The sequence below is a fragment of the Peromyscus californicus genome, unplaced genomic scaffold (genome assembly GCF_007827085.1).
Source record: "Peromyscus californicus insignis strain IS unplaced genomic scaffold, ASM782708v3 Scaffold_24__1_contigs__length_46423439, whole genome shotgun sequence".
Taxonomy (NCBI): Eukaryota; Metazoa; Chordata; class Mammalia; order Rodentia; family Cricetidae; genus Peromyscus; species Peromyscus californicus.
The window spans coordinates 43,177,210-43,196,819 of record NW_026294535.1 but is presented as its reverse complement, the minus strand read 5'-3'; the positions used below and the strand labels follow the sequence as shown (position 1 = coordinate 43,196,819).

General features: G+C 50.0%; 1 protein-coding gene across 1 annotated transcript in view; it reads left to right on the top strand.

Annotated features, from left to right (window-relative positions):
* The first annotated feature begins 1,235 nt into the window (after positions 1-1,235).
* Positions 1,236-19,610, top strand: part of Atp23 (ATP23 metallopeptidase and ATP synthase assembly factor homolog) — a 51,683-nt gene continuing 33,308 nt past the window's right edge. Inside the window, exon 1 of the mRNA XM_052753520.1 lies at positions 1,236-1,603. The gene's annotated coding sequence lies outside the window, so the exon portion shown is untranslated. The remainder of the gene's footprint in view (positions 1,604-19,610) is intronic.

The window sequence follows — 19,610 nt, the reverse complement described above, 5'->3', positions numbered from 1 at the left end:
CCACACTAGCTTAAAAAAAGAAAGAAAGGAAGAAAAATTACTCTGTACGGGAAAGACCATTAGGGCCCCGAGGCTGGGGAAGAGTTAGCCAAAAGCAGCAGCATGTCTGTCCCAGACCGGTGTCCAGCTTCACGACCTGGAGGCCAGGCTGGCCTGCCCATGATTCTTATCCATTCTCCAAATTGTGCATTCTGCAGTACCAGCCTTCCAGCCTCAGCCTGTGCCTAGGCATGGTCCCCAGCAGCACCCTGGCAGGGGGTGAGCTTGAGGACGCCCATATGTGAGTCCCAGCCTGGCTTTTGGTGGGCATCTGGGTCCTCTCCCCAGGTTCTGGCAGAACACCCTTGAACAGTTTAGCCTGAAATAGCGTAGGGGCTTCTTTCCTATTTTTTTCCCCTAGGCTTTTGGATGAAATTATATTTTACAAATGACTCATTATTATATTTATAGCTTCTCCCCAAATGATTCAAATTGTGGTTTGTCGCCTCCCCGTCTCTCGGCTCCCCCCTCTTCACAGGAAGAAGCGCTGTTTACTGTATGGCCAGGTGTGGCTGGGGAGAGTAGCTTTGCCTCTCCCTGTAATTACGTTCGTTCTTTAGCCTAAGCCCTGACAAGCACCCCAGCACATTTAGTCATGAGCAGCCTTTGTTCCAGCACGCTGTTGGGAGACAGTATCTGACATTAGCTCTGCTTAGAACCTGTTCCTGTAGGAAGCACATGTGTGGGTGGGGGGGAGAGCGGGGGGGGGGGAGCCTTGTGGGGGCCTGTTCTCAGGGAGGCTGTGACGGAGGGGGGCCTTTGGGAGGGCGGAGGCTGGAACTGCAGTTCTTCAAAGCTCCCTGTGAGAAGGCAGGGTGGGTCTCCACCAGCCAAGGGCCCCAGGGCCTCTGAGGGCCTCTGAGGGGACACTACTCCTCCTGAGGAGCAGAGGGGACAGCTGGTGTTAGAGGTGGCCGGGTGGAGGTGGCTGCGCCCACATTCCAGGCTGCTAGTGTCTTGTTGTGGACCCTTTGTAGCTCCTCCTGAGGAGACTTTCCCAGCCCTTTCAGGAACGGGAGAGCTCTGGAATTCCCCCGCCCCTTCCTCAGAGCTCAAGCTCTCCAGGGTCCTTGCAATTCCAGCTCCCAATGTGATAAAGTTGGGTGGGCACTGGCTTGCCCTGACATAGGGCACCCCCAAGAGAGGGTGAGGAGGCTGTGGTGAGACCCAACTTACAGTAACATTTTATCCCACCAGGTGCCCTTGGGTTCAAAGTCCTCTTGATCTGCCCTGCCTCCGTGCCGAGAAAAGTGAAAAATCCTGCACAAGGGGGAAGAAGGGCAATTGGGAATTATAGTGACTTTCTCAGAGCCCCACGACAACCTTCTTCTGAGGGCCTTTGAATCTGGGATGTGGTGATCTGTAGATGCTCCCTGATGGTTGTGAATGGAGGACTGGAAGACCTGGCAAGAGCAGACCACCAAGAGTGTTCTGGGACAATGGAGGAAGGCTTCATGGGAATCTCTGCACACTCTTGCGTGGTTAAAGTGAAAGGCTGGCTACTGGATGTTACAGCTTTTGCTTCAGAGGTGAGGCAGCTGCGTGGGAGGCGATGCTGGACGAGGTAGGGGCCTGAAGTTGTTCATGGTCCAAGTCTTTGGCCCATGTTGTGTCCCCAGATCCCCTGCTGGGTTTCTGGGTTTCTGCTTCTTGGCACAGCCTGGCTGAGTGGGAAAGGGACTCGGAAGGAGGTGACGTGGGAATGGGTGTGGACAAGTATAACGTAATTATTGGTGAAGTCAGAACAAGGCCTCAATCAGATGACTTCCATCTGCATGGAGTTGGGGCCCTGTGAGGTGTGGGGCAAGTCCTGAGTATTGTGTGCTGAAACCAGGAGGCCCAGAACCTTTCTCCGGAAGGCTCCATGTTGACCGTTCTCTCCGATGGAGAGGACAAGAGGGGTCATGGTGATGCAGGAGTACCCAGGGAGAGGAATGATGTTTTGGCATTCACCTGGGTCATGGTGATCTGAACCTGTTCCTTAGCTATGAAAGGAAGAACTTTTATTGAAGAGAAAAACTGCCTCCTACATCCTGTGGAAAGAGCCAGGGCAGTAAACCCAGGCAGTGGGCAGATTGAAAGGACAATCAGCACTACCCACAGGAGGCACCTTTGGACCACCTTCTCATGAGATTTTCGATCTGATGTGTGCTGGCATTTTTTCCCACTAGTTTGTTGACAGCATGTTAGGGTGCTCTGGGCATCATCGGGAGGTGTCATTTTTCTGAACATGAGTACTTGGGGTACAATTCCTCTTGACCTGTTATTGTCATGGTCTACCCCGAGCCATGCTTCTGCTGAGAACCCTCTCAGTGCCTAATCAGAATGGTACGATGGGCAACCTGTGGGCCAAGCTGGACACTGGCTCAGAATAAAACTCAATGTGGGGCTGGAGAGATGGTTCAGTGGTTAAGAGCCCTGGGGACTCTTCCAGAAGACCCGGGCTCAGTTCCCAGCACCCACGTGGTGGCTCACAACCATCTGTAATTCAAGTGTCTGGGGCTCCAACACTCTCTTCTGGCTTCCACAGATACCAGGCACACATATGGTATACATACTTTGTGGTGATATATTGTGTACCTCAATAAAATTTGCCTGAGAATCAGAGAGACAAAGGAACAGGCCTCCTCTTACCTCTAGGACTCCTCAGCCTGAAAAGCTTTACTCAGCCGAAAGACTTGAGTTCCTGTCTCCTCAGGCCTTATATACCTTCTCTGCCCACCATATCACTTCCTTTTTAGTGCTGGTATTAAAGGAGTGTGACTTCCCAAGCAAAGACATGAGATCTCAAGTGCTGGAATTAAAGGCGTGTGCCACCACTGCCTGGCTCTGTTTCTCTCCTAGACTGAATCAATCTTATGTAGTCCAGGGTGGCTTTGAACTCACAGAGATCCATCTTGGATCTCTGCTTCCCGAATGCTAGGATTAAAGGTGTGTGCTATCACTCCCTGGCAATTATGTTTAATCTAGTGAATTGTTCTGTTCTCTGATCTTCAGGCAAATTTATTAGGGTACACAACATATCACCCACAATACTTATACCGGCAAAGCACTCCTCCTCCTCCTCCTCCTCCTCCTCCTCCTCCTCCTCATCATCATCATCATCATCATCATCATCATCAAATATATTTTAAAAACATCAAAAACAAAACACTCCATCATGAAGAAATAAGTGTCTTGGCAAAATGAGGGTTTTCTGGTGCAGACCAGGAGAGGGCATCCTTCCGTCTTTGCTCCGTTGATAGCTGAAGGACCCTGGCTGAAATTGTCTTTACTGAACGTTACAGGCTGTCTCCTTGTTTTCAGGTAGCAGCTTCCTTCTTAGGTTTGAGATATTTCTTGTGTGATAAGACGCAGTGAGATGGTAAAACCAGTTTGCGCACACTTCTCAAAGCACATTCACCTCCATTATCTTGATGGGGGCTGGCTATTATCTTCCTGCTTTCCTTTATAAGCATATCGAGGTAGATAAAAATCACGCAGCGAATTTTAATGACAGATCTAGGTATAGGACCAACAGCTGATGCTTCTTCTCCAGGTCTCACGGCTCTGTGGTGCTAAAGCTTCCCTTAGAATAAAAAAAGGGATTAAAAAATAAGGGCAGGGTTGACAAAAAGGTGGTAGGCTACTGGGTCTGAGAGCAGGTGAGGTGTTCTTAGCTCAGGAACATGCACAAGGTTTTCAGGGCTGTGTTGTGACCGAAGGTCGAGAGGGAAAGCTGCTGGGGGGTTAACCCCAAGTCCCTCTTGAGGTCATGCTCAGGGTTAGTTTTTATTTATTTATTTTTAAATTATTTAACTTTATTTTATGTGCATTGGTATGAAGATCTTTGGAACTGGAGTTAGAGACAGTTGAGAGCTGCCATGTGGGTGCTGGGAATTGAACCCAGGTCCTCTGGAAGAGCAGCCAGTGCTCTTAACCGCTGAGCCATCTCTCCAGCCCTTTTTTAAACCTTTTTTTTTTTTTTGAGACAGGGTTTCTCTGTGTAGCTTTGTGCCTTCCCTAGGACTCACTTGGTAGCCCAGGCTGGCCTCAAACTCACAGAGATCCGCTTGGCTCTGCCTCCCGAGTGCTGGGATTAAAGGCGTGCACCACCACCCATTTTTCTTGGTTTTTGTTTGTTTGTTTTTGTTTTTAACATGTTAAAAAATCACCAGGAGCGATTTGGGGTAGATCACTTGACTATCAGGGGTACCAGATGTAAGAGCTGGTGTGGGACAGACGGGAAAACAGTGTTAGCTGGAACATAAAATGCTGAGCTTTGTCATTCCAGGGGAGAGGGCTACCACTCTCCAGGAGAACATGACTCTTTTGGGGGAGCAGGCTACGAAGAACCCCCTGAGGAAGGGCTGTTGGGAGGGAATGAGGACTCTGGGGTGCTGGAGGTGAGACAAAAGTCCAGCGGGGGAGATCCATAGGAACCGGAGCTTGCCCTGGATCATCGGAAGGCTCAGGGGTTAAGAGCACTCCCTTCCAGATGACCCGGGTTCAATTCCCAGCACCCACATCGTGGCTCAGTACCATCCATATCTCCAGTTCCAGGGGATTCAATGCCCTCTTCCGGTCTTGGCAGGCAGTGGACATGCAAGCGGTAAATCAGACAAGCAGGCAAAGCGCCTGGACACTTAACATGATAAAATTTAAAGAAAGAAAAGAGAACTGAAGATTGGATGCAGGGCAGCCCCGGGAAGTTTTGGAGGTACGGAATCACTGATACATTTTCAGAAGAGTAATGTCTATGAGTAACTTCTTTTCTTAGGGACGGCAGACCTTGAGAAAAAGTCTGCTGCTGTGTGAATTAGAGCGACTTGGAGACTATACCAACAGGGCAGAGCCCGGGCTGGTGAGGTGCTGCTGGGAGACAGACAGACAGACAGACAGCCACTGAGGGGGAAGGTGCTCGTGAAGGCTGGGGAGCAGAAAGGCGGGAAATCCGAGCCAGTGGGAGCCTAAACCCTCTGAGAACCTTGGGGTGGTTGGTGGGGGCAAGTTTTGGAAGGGACTGTGAGGTTAGGGGGACACGATGATGGAGTTCCTGCAAGGTGGTGCTCTAAGCATTTACTAGAGTGTTTCTTGGCGGGCACTCAGTGGCTGGAGGGGCTCTTCTTGGAGGCCTTCTGACAAAATCTGGAGCAGGCACAGACTGGGCAGTTTAGGGGGGCCCTCAGCTGAGCTCCCTGCCTTCAGAATATCTATAAACACAGGGAAAGGCACTGGTTATGAGACAGAGATTAAGTTAGAACCAAAGCCCAGCCTAGAATGTACCCTGAGCATTCACAACAACTCTCTCCTTCTCTCTCTCTGTTTTGTTTTGTTTTTCAAGACAGGGTTTCTCTTTGTAATAGCCCTGGCTATCCTGGAACTCGCTCTGTGGACCAAGCTGGCCTCAAACTCACAGAGATCCACCTGCCTCTGCCTCCGGAGTGCTGGGATTAAAGGCATGCCTTTTAATCCGGCTCAGAACAACATTCTTTAAAACATCTGATTCCTCCTTAGCTATGGGGCTGTGGTCTTCTGCATTGGGGCCATGTGCTTTTCGGACTTCCCAGACATAGCAGGAACTCAGAGGGTCCACCCCTCCATGGGTTGAGGGTATATACAGCAGGCTGCATCCACCCAGAGACCTCAGAGGTTTCCTGGTCTGGAAAGTGACTGTGCCTTGAATTTTTGGGAATACTTGTTGATTCCTGGTCAGGACCTGGGCTAAGTGTGGGCTTGGGGGACAGAGCCCTTCCTGGAACTGTTGATTCATCCTAAGGTCTCTGGATTGGCTCAGCTCCTGTGGTGGTGAGAGACAGTGAGGCCAGCTGGGGACATATCCTTCTGGTCCTCTCTAGCCTTGGCCCAGAGAACCAAGTCTCCGGGTTTGTCCAGTTGGATTCCTCCCACCCCCTGCCTTTTTGTCCCAGGATCATTCATTAGTTAGACCCTGGGAAAGAGGCCTGGTGGGGCTCATATTTGGGGAGGTTGTCAAATGTGCTAGTTGTCACTAAAAACTTGTAAATGGGGGTTCAGGACGCTGGGGCCTGGACTGGGCTGAAGTATGTGCTGTTCAGAAAGTCCAAAATACTCCCCCCTACACACATAGCAGCTGGGAGGGAGGAATGTCTCCACAGAGTCAGAGGGAAGTCTGCACTGGGGCCTGGGCCAGCTTTCCCCTCTCCTGGGCCTCTCCGCTCTGGGGGAGTTGCAGGCTCACTCAGAGGCAGCTTGGGAAAGAGCAGGGGCCCTTTCAGGGAAGCAGGCCCGAGACACTGTGAAAGCCTGATTCTTAGCTTCAGCTGCGGCCCCAGGCCTGAGCCCCCGATCCATTTTCCACTCCGTTGTGAGCATCTATTGCTTTCTCAAAGGTTGTTTAGGGAAAGGCAGAGTTTCAGGGCTTTACTGCTTGGAGGACCCCGGAGGCCAGTCAGCACAGCACCCCCATTTTACTGGAAGTCTAATTTAAAACAGTTGGATTTGGCAGGATCTAGGCTGCCTTTTTCTGCGGAGGCCCCATTTCCTGAAAGAGACAGTGTCCATGGTGAGCTGATTTCACTCATTCACCATCACCCGTGCATTTGGGGGGGAAAAAAAAAAGCCTCTGAGGTTCCTTTTAAAGGTAACAGAGTTTCCAGGGTGTTTTCAGTTCAGGGCCTTAATTTGTTTGTTCATTTGAAATCTTGGCTCGCTGCAGGCTCACAGCCGGGTCTTCCTCTGAGCATCATCAGGCTGTGCCCGGGATGGGAGGAGGAAAGCTCGAAATAGGAGAAATGTTTGACTATGGGAAACATTTCGATAACACCGAGAAGAAGGCAGGGGCTGATATGAGGCCTGGCAGGTGTGGTAGACAGACTCACAGTTAATGGCGGATGGTGGAGCCCCTTCCGTGAGAGGCCCTTACAGCAACAGAGGAGACCGGACACTCCAGGAATTATCTGTGCAGTGCCAAGGGGGCCCAACACCCTAGAGATAGGGTGCAGTTGAGCTGTATTGTTAGGTGGTACCTGGTTCCCCAAGGAGGGCTCTGAGATGGGCAAGTCCTTGGCTTAGGACGCTTTGGAAAAAAGAGCCCTGTAAACTGGATGGGCACACCAAAAGGGGTGGGGGGCCCGGGGGGGCGGGGGGGAGGGGAAAAGTTGGGTAGAGAACACAAGCAGGTGGGGGAGATCCAAGTAGGGCCTGAACTAAATTATAATTTGCTGGCTTGTATCCTTTTTGGGGAGTGCCTCAGGAGGCTGCCAACTTTGATCTCACTTTTTGGACAGATCTTTAGGTTACTTCTTATAGCCACCGCCCAAACCCTAGAGAGTTAGAGCCTTCTAGAAGCAGCTCTTGGCAAGAAACCATGAGGCATACACAGCCGGGTTCGGGGCAACACCTGCAGGGGGGTGGGTTGGGAGGAGACAGGCACGCCAGTGGAGGACAGAAACGTCTTTCTTTCCTTTTTCCTGTGAGGCAGGATCCAGACTCAGGGAGCGGCTGTCCTTACATTGCACACACACACACACACACACACACACACACACACACACACACACACACACACCCCTCCTCTACCCAGCTCTGTGCCAAGCACTCACTAAATAACCCAGTAACTGCCTGAATGGTGTTAGTGTGTGAATGCAGTATGAGCCTCTAGAATCCTCTAGAGTCCTGTTAACCTACAATGTGTTTCTTTAGGGTTCGCAGAATAACCAAAAACATTTGCTCTCCAGGATGGGTCTGTTCTCTGCGGTGAGTCAGGACTCCAGGGGGCTCCCTGAGCCCAGTGTGAAGAAAGACTCTTCAGGGCACACAGCAGCGGGGGGCTCAGAGAAAGGCCCAGCGGGCCCTTAGCTGCACAGGGCAGGCTTGGCTGACCTCAGCTGGAGTCTGAGGTCATGGTCGGTTGATATGCTACCAACCTGTTCACTAGCATCAAGTTTTTCCTGCGGGAGAGGACAACCATCCTATACCTCATCTATCCCCTGAAGTGGAAAATTAGAACCTAGATCAGTGGTTCTCAATTTGTGGGTCACGGCCTCTATGGGGGGCGGGGTGTGAAGCGATCCTTTCACAGGGGTCGCCAAAGACCATGAGAAAACATAGACATTAACATTAAAGGGTTGCAGCGTTAGGGACCACTGATCTAGATGGTGTCTCTGAGAGGCTGAGGTGTCCGTCTGGCCTTGGTTACTTTCCGAAGACCATGATCATCTTTCAAGGGGTCTTTGGGACCTCTCTTTGTGGTTTCTGGGCAGGATGAGGTGCTGAGAGACCCCTGTCTCTCCCGCTCTTCTCTCCTGAGAAAGCCCCTCCACTTCTCTCGGGCTTGGTTTTGGAACAGTGTGTCTACTCTGTCCCACCTGCGAGTGTGGCCTTGCCCATCCCTTTCCACCGGGGAGTGATGCCTTTCCCTTGCTCCTGGAGACCGAACTCCTGCGTGGGTGTGGGCTCCACGCAGAGACAACACCTCTTTTTTTTTTTTTTTTTTTTTTTTTAGGATTGAAAACATCTCTGCTGGTTCTCAGGCCCTCCCAACCACACATCCTTCTTCTTTGGTTCTGTCTGAAAGGGTCACAGGAGGGTTTTGTTTTCTCCCCCGAAAGCTGGTGGCCTGTACCCTGTCGCTCTCGGTTATAGGAATGGCTAACTTTCATCATCTTGCCCTTCCCCAACCAGATTCTTTCCCCAAATGCTCTCCCCTCCTGCTGGGTGTTTTGGGACACAGAAGCCACCGTGTGGGGCCCCCGGTTGGTTGTCCTTTTTTCTGGGAGAAGTTGGGAACGAACAGCCTGGGTGTCTCAAGCCATACTTGGGCCTGATGCGGGCAGGCCGAGTTGGTCGGGGCTGGGGGGTGGGGGGCAGGGGTGGGGTGGGGACGGGAATGGGGCTGGACCAGGGTGGCTTTTGTGCGACCTCAGTGGCGGGTCGTGGAAGCAGGGGCAGTGCCCGGGATCTGCACTCCCAAACCATGACAGCCCTGAGGCTGAGGACTAAACTCCGGGGCGCACCAGGGGCTGCCACCGCTGGACCTCCCCTTGCCCCCCCGCCCCGTGTCGGAGGCCGGGGCAGAGCTGCCCCGAGAGGCCCCCCAGCGCCCCACCCGCACCCCGCGCCCAGCAGCCCAGCTCCCGGTCGCGCCCCAGCCCTCTGGGCCGGGCTCACAGGCGGCAACGGGGCGGGGGCCGGGAGGAGGGAGCGTTCCTGCAAATCACATGATTTTCCCGCTTATATAAATCACAGCTTGTTTTTCTGAACTGGCTGTAGACTTAAAGGTGCAGTGTCTTCTTTCTCTCCCAAGGGCAGGGGCTCCCCTGGGTGCCCTTGACCGCGGGCGGGCAAGCTGGGCGGGAGTGGCTTCAGCTAGGGATGTGACACACACAGTTCAGGGTTTATGCTTAGTTGGCCCTTCCTCCATGCTTGGAATATTTCCTTGTGCTGAGGACCAGAGTCAGGCAAGGAAACATTATCACCAAGTCAAGAAACCCTCAAGGGACTGGGGCAGCCTCTCAGAGGTGGGTCAGCGGCCTCCGTGGACAAGCAGAATCCCAGAGCAATGGGCTGAAGCTCTGGGTGCCTGTTTGGGCCCTGAGCTGAGAGGGGCTAGGAGGAAACTGGCCTGTGGGAGAATTCTGGAGTCAGGGTTATAAAGCAGGTCCTGCTGGCCATTCTCATCAGCATTGGCTATTTTGAGACCAACGTATGTAGGAAGAGGAATCCATCTTCGCCTATATCCAGCCATCTACTGTCTACCTGCTAGGCACTGTGGGGGAGAAACAGCCCTTAGACAAGCACTTTTCCAATGTTTGTGATGAGGTATGCAGACAGAGGCAGGAGCTGGATCAGGCAGCAGTTTCCATGCTTATTCCAGGCTAAACAGCAGAGAATCATCGTTGGCAGTGCATAATTACCTGGGGATGAATAGTCTGGATAATGAGTCCTGCAGGCTTTGGGAGGAGGGTGCCTCTGGAGGCCTTGACTGCTGGTGGGCATGAGCAGAAGGCAGAAGGGGGAACGTCCTGCTGGGTGATTGGGGTGCCAGAGTGTGTTGGGGTGGGGAGGAGCATGGTGTTGGGAGATGAATAGAGTGGGCGACCTTTTTGTCACCCTGGGGAATTAGGAAGTGAGGATTGAGGGGTTGGAGCTCTGCAGGGTGGCCACTCTTGAAAGCGCTGCGAGAGTGGGCTGAGAGTCAACCGGTGATCCCATTTAGGTAGAGGGTGCAATACCCCACCCCCCCTCCTCCACTCCCCCAGCCAAACGGGAATGCGGGTCCACAGTATTTCTGGGGACCAGCAACCCCACAGCAATGTGTAGGGAGGCCCCTGGGGAGAGTGGAAGGAGGCCACCCTCAGGTCTCAGTCCTGGGATGTTAGGAGAAAAAGAACTAACCTTGAGGAGTAGGAGCTGCTTAGAAGAGAGAGTTAAGGTGATTGAATAAGTTGTGTATTTGGGGAGGGAGAAATCGCTCCAAGTGATGTTGACTGTTGGTGGGAGGTGGACAGAGAGGGACAGCTTCTACGGAGGGGTGTGGGGGAGGGGAGGCCAGGCACCCTTTAGATGGTGTTTTTCTGGACACGGGGCTTAAACAGGAATACCCGGAGGCCCGGAAGCCGGGGAAGAGAATCTGCGTAGAAGACGCCATAGGGGGAGGATGTACTGTATGTCTTCTGGGGAGCCAAGAGAAAAGGAGAGAGAGCGAGGTTGGGGAACACCCAGGATGGCGAGGCTGTGCGGTCCTGTGTCCTTGGAGGTAGGCCAGGAGGCTGGCAGGGCTGCTGTCTGCCAAGCTGTTTCTTCTTTCTGAACCAGGGTGATCTCATCTGGAGAATGAGGCTTAGAGGAAATGATGGAGCCATCATCTCCCAGGCTTCCATCCTACTTGCCACAGCCAGGCTGGAAACAAGTGTCCCTCCCCCCTCCCCCCCCCCCCTTCCATGCTGGCCTATCACCCACCGGCAGCTTCCACTTCTTGAAAAAAACTAAAATTAATTTTATGGCTAGGGGTGTTTTGCCTGCATGGATGTCTGTGCATCCCTGATGCCAGAGGAGGCTAGAGAGGTACCCAGACCCTTAGAACTGGAGGGACAGCTGGTTGTGAGCGGCCCTGTGGTTGCTGGGAACCGAACAGGGTCCCCTGGAAGCGCGCAGCCGGCGCACTAACAGAGGAGTCATCTCTCCAGCACGCAGCCTCAGCCTCTGGAGTTCGGCTACGCTTGCTCGGTTTAACTGCAACTATACTGCACGTCGGTTTCCTTTTTTATTATTCCTCCTCCTGGCTGTTCCCTCCTCCTCCTCCTCCTCCTTCTGGGGGAGATGCAAAGCTGTCCTGTTTGTATGACGCCTGAACTGGAAATGCCCTCTGTTATAAAGGAAGGAAACATCAATTAGTTTCCTAAGGACCTGCTTATGAAGATCATTGTTGCTGCATTTGACTCTTCCGGCCCCGGGGCCCTGCCAGACTCAGGAGAGTGGGTATCATGGGGTGGTCCTCACAGTGCACAAAAGGGAAGAATGTTGTCAGAGTTCCACTGCTCTGTCTAAGAACCTCACGCCCATCGGCCTATGCTCTTGGAAGTTTTGTGTAGTAGTCAAAATACATTTGGTATCAGCAGTGCAGTTCTGGCTTCAGTGCGGTGGGACATTCTGGGTCACAATCACTTGCCTTTGCGTCTACTTCTGGCCCGGAGCCAGCTGGAGAAATGGGGCTTGCCTTCTGGGGTCATTCAGCACCCAGAGAGCCCTTGGCTCTGAAGGCAGCTTCCTGCTTTTCCTTTCAGCCACAAATTTGCTGACTGCGAACCCTGAGCTCAAGAAGGCCTTCACAGATCCTTATTGTGCCTGTGGTGTGGGCCCAGTGCCGGCTAGCTGCAATGCCAACAGTTCAGTCTCCTAGGCTGCAGTGGGGTGGACCCTGAACCAGCCGAGCAGGGCCAGCTGCAGCAGGAGAGGTCCGTCTCAGCTCAGTAGGATGAACCTTAGCAGGCCCAACAGTACTGGAGCCCTGGAACCACCCTGGCTGGCCCACTCTGTGAACGTGTTTTGGGCCCCCATTTCCTGTTTGAATAAATGTCATTAAAAAATGAACTTCTTAGCTGGGGTGGCAGCGGCGGCTCATGCCTTTAATCCCATCAGGATTAAAGAGGCAGACGAATCTCTGTGAGTTCAAAGCCAGGCTGGTCTACAGAGAGAGCTAGTTCCAGGACAGTCAGAGCTGTCACACAGACAAACCTTGTCTCAAAACAACAAAACCAAACCAAACAAGTTCTTTTTTTTTTAATTTCTTTATTTTTATTTTGTGTGCTTTGGTCTTTTGCCTGTATGTCTGTCTGTGTGAGGTTGCCAGATCCCCTGGAACTGGAGTTACAGACAGTTGTGAACTGCCATGTGGGTGCTGGGACCTGAACCTGCGTCTTCTGGAAGAGCAACCAGTGTTCCTAACCACTGAACCATCTCTCCAGCCGCTCCCCCCCCCCCAAAAAAAAAAGAACTTTTTAGATGAAAAGAGCTTATGTCTGGGTTGAGGATGCAGCTCACTGGTAGAGTTCTTGCCTGGTGGCCTTGAGGTCCTGGATTTGATCCTCATCACCACCCCGGCTCACACCCCACATAGGAAAAGTTCACGCCTTTAACAATTAGATTATTCAAAATGAACAGCTAACATGATCTGCAAAGTAAACAGTTATCACATGTGCCAATACACATGTGAGAGAAATAGCTAGGAAATTGAGGGAAAGTTTATGTACATTAACTCCCCCCCCCCCCCCCCCCCCCCCCCCCCCCCCCCCCCCCGAGATAGGGTTTCTCTGTGTAGCTTGGCGCCTTTCCCGGAACTCGCTTTGGAGACCAGGCTGGCCTGGAACTCACAGGGATCCGCCTGCCTCTACCTCCCGAGTGCTGGGATTAAAGGCGTGCGCCAGCCACGGCCTGTCTGCCCCTGGTTCATTTCTTTATGAAATGGGGAGCACGGCCGAGCTGCTGCCTAGGGGCTCTGAACTCCTGCACTCAGGTAAGTAGCTGAGACTAGACACACATCACGGTATCTAACTTACACAGAGGTTGTTCTGCACTGTTTAAGGCACATGAAAGACTAAAGAAGGAAAACATGGGTGGATGCTTGCTGCTGCTCTGGAGGCCCAGAAGCCAGGAAGGGTGGTTTACGGCCATCTGTACTCCAGCTTTAGGGGACCTGACACCCTCTTCCTGCTTAAGTGAGAAGGCACCCATACATGTGTGCACAAACATGCATATATGCATGCATACACATAAATAGAAAATCTTTTAAAAAATGAAAAAAGACACCTTTGAAAAGCTACAACCTAGCTTTTACAACCCTAAATGTCCCTCTAACAGGTAATCTCTCCCCCGAGATGCCTGGGTCCTGAAGTTGGTGTTTATCTTTCTGATGCAATGTTTCGAATGTCTTTACTGGATGAGTTTTTCCGAAACGCGTGTCTTTTCCTACGTATGACGTGTCAGAGTTTTCATGTTGATAGCTTTTCAGAGTCAACTGACTCTCTCTGCAAATTATTTGAATAGACCACAACTTAAGTGTCCATTTTCTGGTCGGTGCACATTAAAGTTGGGCCAGATTGCACACACACACACCCCCCCCCCCCCGGTTGTAAATACGGGTAAACATCCCTCAATCACCTCTTGATGTTCTCACACAGGGATCTCTTAGGATCTCCTAACAGGGGCAGAATTGCTGGTTCATAGAATCTGGAAATCTTCCATGATTCTATAATTATTCCTCACAGTTACACCCACCAACCCCAGGTTCTGTCAGACCTTGTACTCTTGGTGACTTTGATGTGAAGGGCTTTCTTGTGGTTTTGTTCCCTTTCTCCGAGGATGCAGGTGAGATCAGCGTTTTTTTTTTTTTTTTTTTTTTTTTTTTGGCCATGCAGGTTTCTCTTATGAGAATTGCTTTTATCTACTTTTTTTTTTTTTCCTGTTAGAATGCTTTGGGGTTGGGGATTTAGATCTAGCTCGCAAGCACGAGGTCCCAGGTTCAGTCCTCAGCTGGGTGGGGTGGTCAGGGATTACAGAAAGACAGCAAGAAAACTATCGGGGACTATGGGGGTCCAGCCCCTCGATAGTCCCCTCCCAGGGTCCGGGAAGAATCTACAACCAGCTGATAATTAATCTTTGATGGGAAGAAATGAATCTATGTACACAAAACTCCTTAGTCCATAGACTTATTTATTCTGTGTCAGTTACAAGCTTATATTCTGCGCTCATATTTAGGTCTTTTCTTGCCTGATTTCTCTCTACACTTGTCCGCGGTCCCCTCTGGGTTCTATCTTAATTCCTTCATCTTGTTCTGCCCCTTCTAGGGTCTCATCCATCTTGTTCCTTCCCATATCATCTTTTCTCCCATCTCCTTCTCTCTCCTCATCTCGTTCTTCCTCATCTTGTTGTTCCCCATCTGGCTCTTCCTCATCTTCCATCTCATTCCTCTAGTACTCTCTTCTAGCCTTCAATCTAATTCTTCCCCATCTCAGTTTGTTCCTCTCAAGTTCTTACCCGTCTAGTTCTTCCATTCTCTTTTCTCTTCTCCGACCCTCTGCCCTGGAGGTCCCGGTATATAAAAGGAGGGTCCGAGCTAAATTGTGTAAAGCTATTACTTAACGTCCACCTGCCCTAGGCGGTGTCTCCTTGTCCAATTTACCTTAAGTTAGGAGACTTGTATGTGGGCTGTTATCACTGTTAGTCCTCGGAAATTGGGCGACCACCTGGGCGGTGTCTCCTTGTGGAATTTACCTTAAGTCAGGAGACTCGCCTGTGGGTGGTTATCACTGTTAGTCCTCGGAAGTTGGGCAACCACCTGGGTGGTGTCTCCTTTAGTCCTTGAAAGTGGCTAGGGGAGATATCTGATTCCAGAGAAAGCCTTTCCTGAGGCTGTTCTCCAAATGCCTGGAATGTGTATGTCTAGAGAGTGATCAGTCCACATTGTTAGCCGTTCTTAGGGAAAGTCAATTGGGAAAACTATGAAGGCACACATGATTTTCATAACAGAAGACAGCTGATATATAACAAGCCAAGTAACACCAAAAACTCCTTGGGATTTGGCTTCCTCTGGAGGAATTCCCTGATTCCTCCAGGTAGTGACTTTGCCATAACCAGCTGAGTTCTTATGATATATTTCTGCGGCCCGCAGCAGAAAACAAAAATCAAAGTCAAGGCAACTGTTAGAAATGGTCAGTGTTTGTTCTTTTCTTAATGGACAATTCATGTTTCACAAATATCTCTTCCTCTCTATTTTTCTATATGTGTATGTGTGTGTGTTTATATGTGTGTGTATGTGTGTGTATATATGTGTGTGTGTATATATGTGTGTGTGTATATGTCTGTGTGTGTATATATGTGTCTGTATGTCTGTGTGCATGTGTATACATATATGTATGTATATGTGTGTGTGTATGTCTGTGTGTGTATATGTCTGTGTGTGTATATATGTGTCTGTATGTCTCTGTGCATGTGTATACATATATGTATGTATATGTGTGTGTGTATGTCTGTGTGTGTATATGTCTGTGTGTATATATGTGTCTGTATGTCTGTGTGCATGTGTATACATATAAGTATGTATATGTGTGTGTGTATGTCTGTGTGTGTATATGTCTGTGTGTATATATATGTGTCTGTATGTCTGTGTGCATGTGTATACATATAAGTATGTATATGTGTGTGTGTATGTCTGTGTGTGTATATGTCTGTGTGTATATATATGTGTCTGTATGTCTGTGTGTATGTGTATATATATATGTATGTATATGTGTGTGTATGTCTGTGTGTGTATATGTCTGTGTGTGTATATATGTGTCTGTATGTCTGTGTGTATGTGTATATATATATGTATGTCTGTGTGTGTATATGTCTGTGTGTGTATATATGTGTCTGTATGTCTGTGTGTATGTGTATATATATATGTATGTATATGTGTATGTGTGTGTGTGTGTGTGTGTGTGTGTATGTGTGTGTTTTGCAGGAGGTCCAGCTTAGAGCCTCACACAGCCAGATAAGCACTCTGCTATCTATGTCTTCAATCTCTTCTCCCTTTCTCCACCTAGGCCAGGGATTGAACCTAGGGCCTTGCAGATGCTAAGAAGTCAACAGTCTGTCACTTAGCTATACCCTAGCCATCTTCTTACTAAAAGAAAAAAAAAAAACTGGGGACAGGGCCCCTCCAAGTCACTTAGGCTGGTTTGAACTTACTCTGTAGCCCAGCCAGGCAGGCCTTGAACTGGGGGTCACAAGCCTTTGCTAACACTAAGGCCTGGCCTTTCCCTCTTTAAAAATAGACAGTACTGACTGATAGAGGAAGTTGAATCTTGCACTTGAATGTTTTCTTTATTACGTTTATTTATTTGTGTGTGTGCAAGCTGCCATTGGCTCTTTCCTTCCATCTTATGGGTCCCCAGGACTGAACTCAGGTGGTCAAGCGTGGCCGCCAGTGCCGTTACCCACAGAGCTATCTTCTGGTTCTTGTTTTTTCTTTTATTCTTTTCAGACAGGGTCTTTTTTTTTTTTTTTTTTTTTTTTTTTTTTTTCGAGACAGGGTTTCTCTGTGTAGCTTTGCGCCTTTCCTGGACCTCGCTTTGGAGACCAGGCTGGCCTCGAACTCACAGAGATCTGCCTGGCTCTGCCTCCCGAGTGCTGGGATTAAAGGCGTGCGCCGCCGCCGCCGCCGCCGCCGCCGCCGCCGCCGCCGCCGCCGCCCGCCGCCGCCGCCGCCGCCGCCGCCGCCGCCGCCGCCGCCACCACCACCCGGCTTCAGACAGGGTCTTAAGCAGGCCAGCCTGGCTTCAAACTATAGCAGTAGCTGAGGGTGATGTTGAGTTTCTGGTCTTCGGTTGGAAACTCCTGAATGCTGGGATTCCAAGCCTGTAGCGCCACACCCAGTCTATACAGCGCTGGGGATCGAACTCAGGGCTTTGTGAATGCTAGGCACACAACTGAGCTCAGTCACGTGTTTAAATTTTTGATGCTGCTAATTGCTCAGATCACCCTTCTGACCCTGGTGTACAAGGGTGGTGGGTTCTCCACACTCCTGCCGACCCTTGGCATTGTTGATTTTGATTTTTGTTAATCTGACAGATGAAATGGTGTCTCATTGTTTTGATGTGTCTTTTCTTTTCTTTTTTTTTTTTTTTTTTTGAGACGGGTTCTCTCTATACAATCCTGATTGGAACTCACTCTGTAGATCAGGCTGGCCTCGAACTCACAGAGATCTGCCTGCCTCTGCCTCCCAAGTGCTGGGATAAAAGTGTGCACCACCATGCCTGGCTCATTCTCATTTCTTAAGTACAGTGTTAACTGTTTAAGCCTCATGTGTCTTGGGTAGATTGGAAGAAGGACAGCTCTGTTCCGAGGGTCCAGTATATATCTGGCACACACTTTATAGGCAGGTGCCAGTACAGAAAATGGAGGCTCCCATGCATGCCAGCTTGTTCCAGGTCACATGGGTGTGAGAGGCTAAGCTGGGACTCGGCTCTGGGACTCCTCACTCTCTAGCCCTGCTCATTCCAGTATATGGTGGCTCTACCATAATTAAGTTGTATCAGGAGAGGGTTTGGCTTTCATAAAGATTTATCAGGAAGCTCTTCTAACAAGTTGCAATTAGGACATATTTAAACAGATTGCTATCTCAGCAGTGAAATTTTTCATTTCTATGTTTTAATGTCTGTAATTGGCATAAGTGGTCCTTCTTGGAGAACACAGGTAAATGAGCAGTAATTAGAATTGGGCTCTATTGAAAAAAAAAAAAGAATAGTCTTAATAGTCCTGCTTATGTGTGAATGCTCAGCACAGAAGCCAGGCAGAATTCCATTCCCCTTTCCTGCATTAATAGACCTGGGTGACATTAAACTTTCTCTTTGCTCATATATTCATTTGATAACTATCTTTCTAAGTATGCATTTTGTTTAGAGCTGGGAGAGTGGTGCGTAGACCCATGTACCGCCATCATGGAGTCTTTAGTCTAGGAGAATGACAGTCAATAAATAAGGGAACAAGCAAAATATTTAAGTACTTGCTGCAAACACCGTGAAGTGCTGTGACAGAGCAGTATGGGGGCAGATTTTAGTTGGCGAGGAGCAGTTAGGGAAGGTCCTATACATTTTGTGGGTGACTAGGCACTGACATATTTATTTTAAAAAATGTTGAGACAGTGTCTCCTATAGCCTCAAACTTGTGATGTAGCCAAGGATAACCTTTTTCTCCTTCCTTTTGAAAAACCTTTTTATTATTTTTATTATGTGTAATATTTATGTGTAATATCTGTGTGTATGGGCATGCCATGTGTGGATGCAGTGACCAAGGAAGCCAGAAGAGGGCACCAGATCCCCCGGAGCTGGAGTTAGAGGTGGTTGTGAGCCATCTGTCGTAGGCACTGGGAACTGAACTCGGGTCCACGGGAAGAGCAGTATGTGCTGCTAACTACACAGCCAACTCTTCACCGCCCCCCCCCCCCCCCCTTGCATTTCCCATTTTCCTGCCTCTGCCTCCCAAATGCTGGAGCAACAGACGTACAGAGTGTTTATGTGGTGTTGTGTGTATTAGAAAAGTACTAACTGAGCTACATCCGCTCATGTAACATTTTTGTTGTTGTTAAAAGACTTCCTATAATCATCTCCTGTGTAAATGGCTTTCTATCAGAAGAGAAAGAGTGTCAGTATATGAAGAACAGGAACAGGCTAGTCATGGTCTTCCCTCTATCCATTGCTCTGTAGCTCACGCTGGCCTGGGATTCCAGAGCCTGCGGCCCCTGCATCCCCCGCGCTGGGATTACGGGCGTGCACCACTGCACCTGGCTCTTTCCAGATATTCGTATTTGTTATTTTGAAAATCAAAACACCATGGACGTGCGCCTAAAAAAAGCGAACCTTGAGTCTCCAGGTCTCCGAGATCATTTCCGGTCTCTTTCCTCTCCAGTTTTTGAACAGTCCTAATGCTGCCCCTTTCTCTTTCCACATTTTCCTCTTCCCACGCAGAGCAGAAACTTAGTGGCATTTGGTCACCCGTGGGAGCGGTGTCACGTCACAAGGGGTGGGGAGAGAATCAAAGAAACGCATGTTGAAATGGCCCCAGAACCCGAGCGGAGACCCTGTCTTCTTTAAACTGGTATTTGGGTCCACCTGGTGGCCACGAGCGTCTTAACGCAAACAAGGCCCCTCGGTTTCCCCCTTGTGGCAAGAGCTGGGAAGACATCCTGGGAATCCCTGGCTCTTAGAATGAAAGAAGAGCGTTCACAGTTCCAGGCAGTGTCTCTGCAGACACGATACCCTCAGATTCCGCCTGCCGGTCATGGCAGACTTAGGATAATCCCAAATATGAACATCCAAGGTGGAGCGGAGCAGGGTAGAAACAGATTGCGTGTTCTCATTTCAAAGGAACGGGGCTTGGAAAGCAGCTCAGTAATAGTCTCTGCTTAGCTCCTGCAAGGCCCTGGTTCTGACCCCCCCCCAAAAAAAACACTGCGAAAAAAAACTGAAAACAAGACAAAAGATGAGAACAAAATAAGGAACAATTTTGACGCGGAGTCCCAGCCTTCCAGAGATGGAGCCTGTGGAGTTACAGACGCTTGTTAGCTGCCGTGTGGG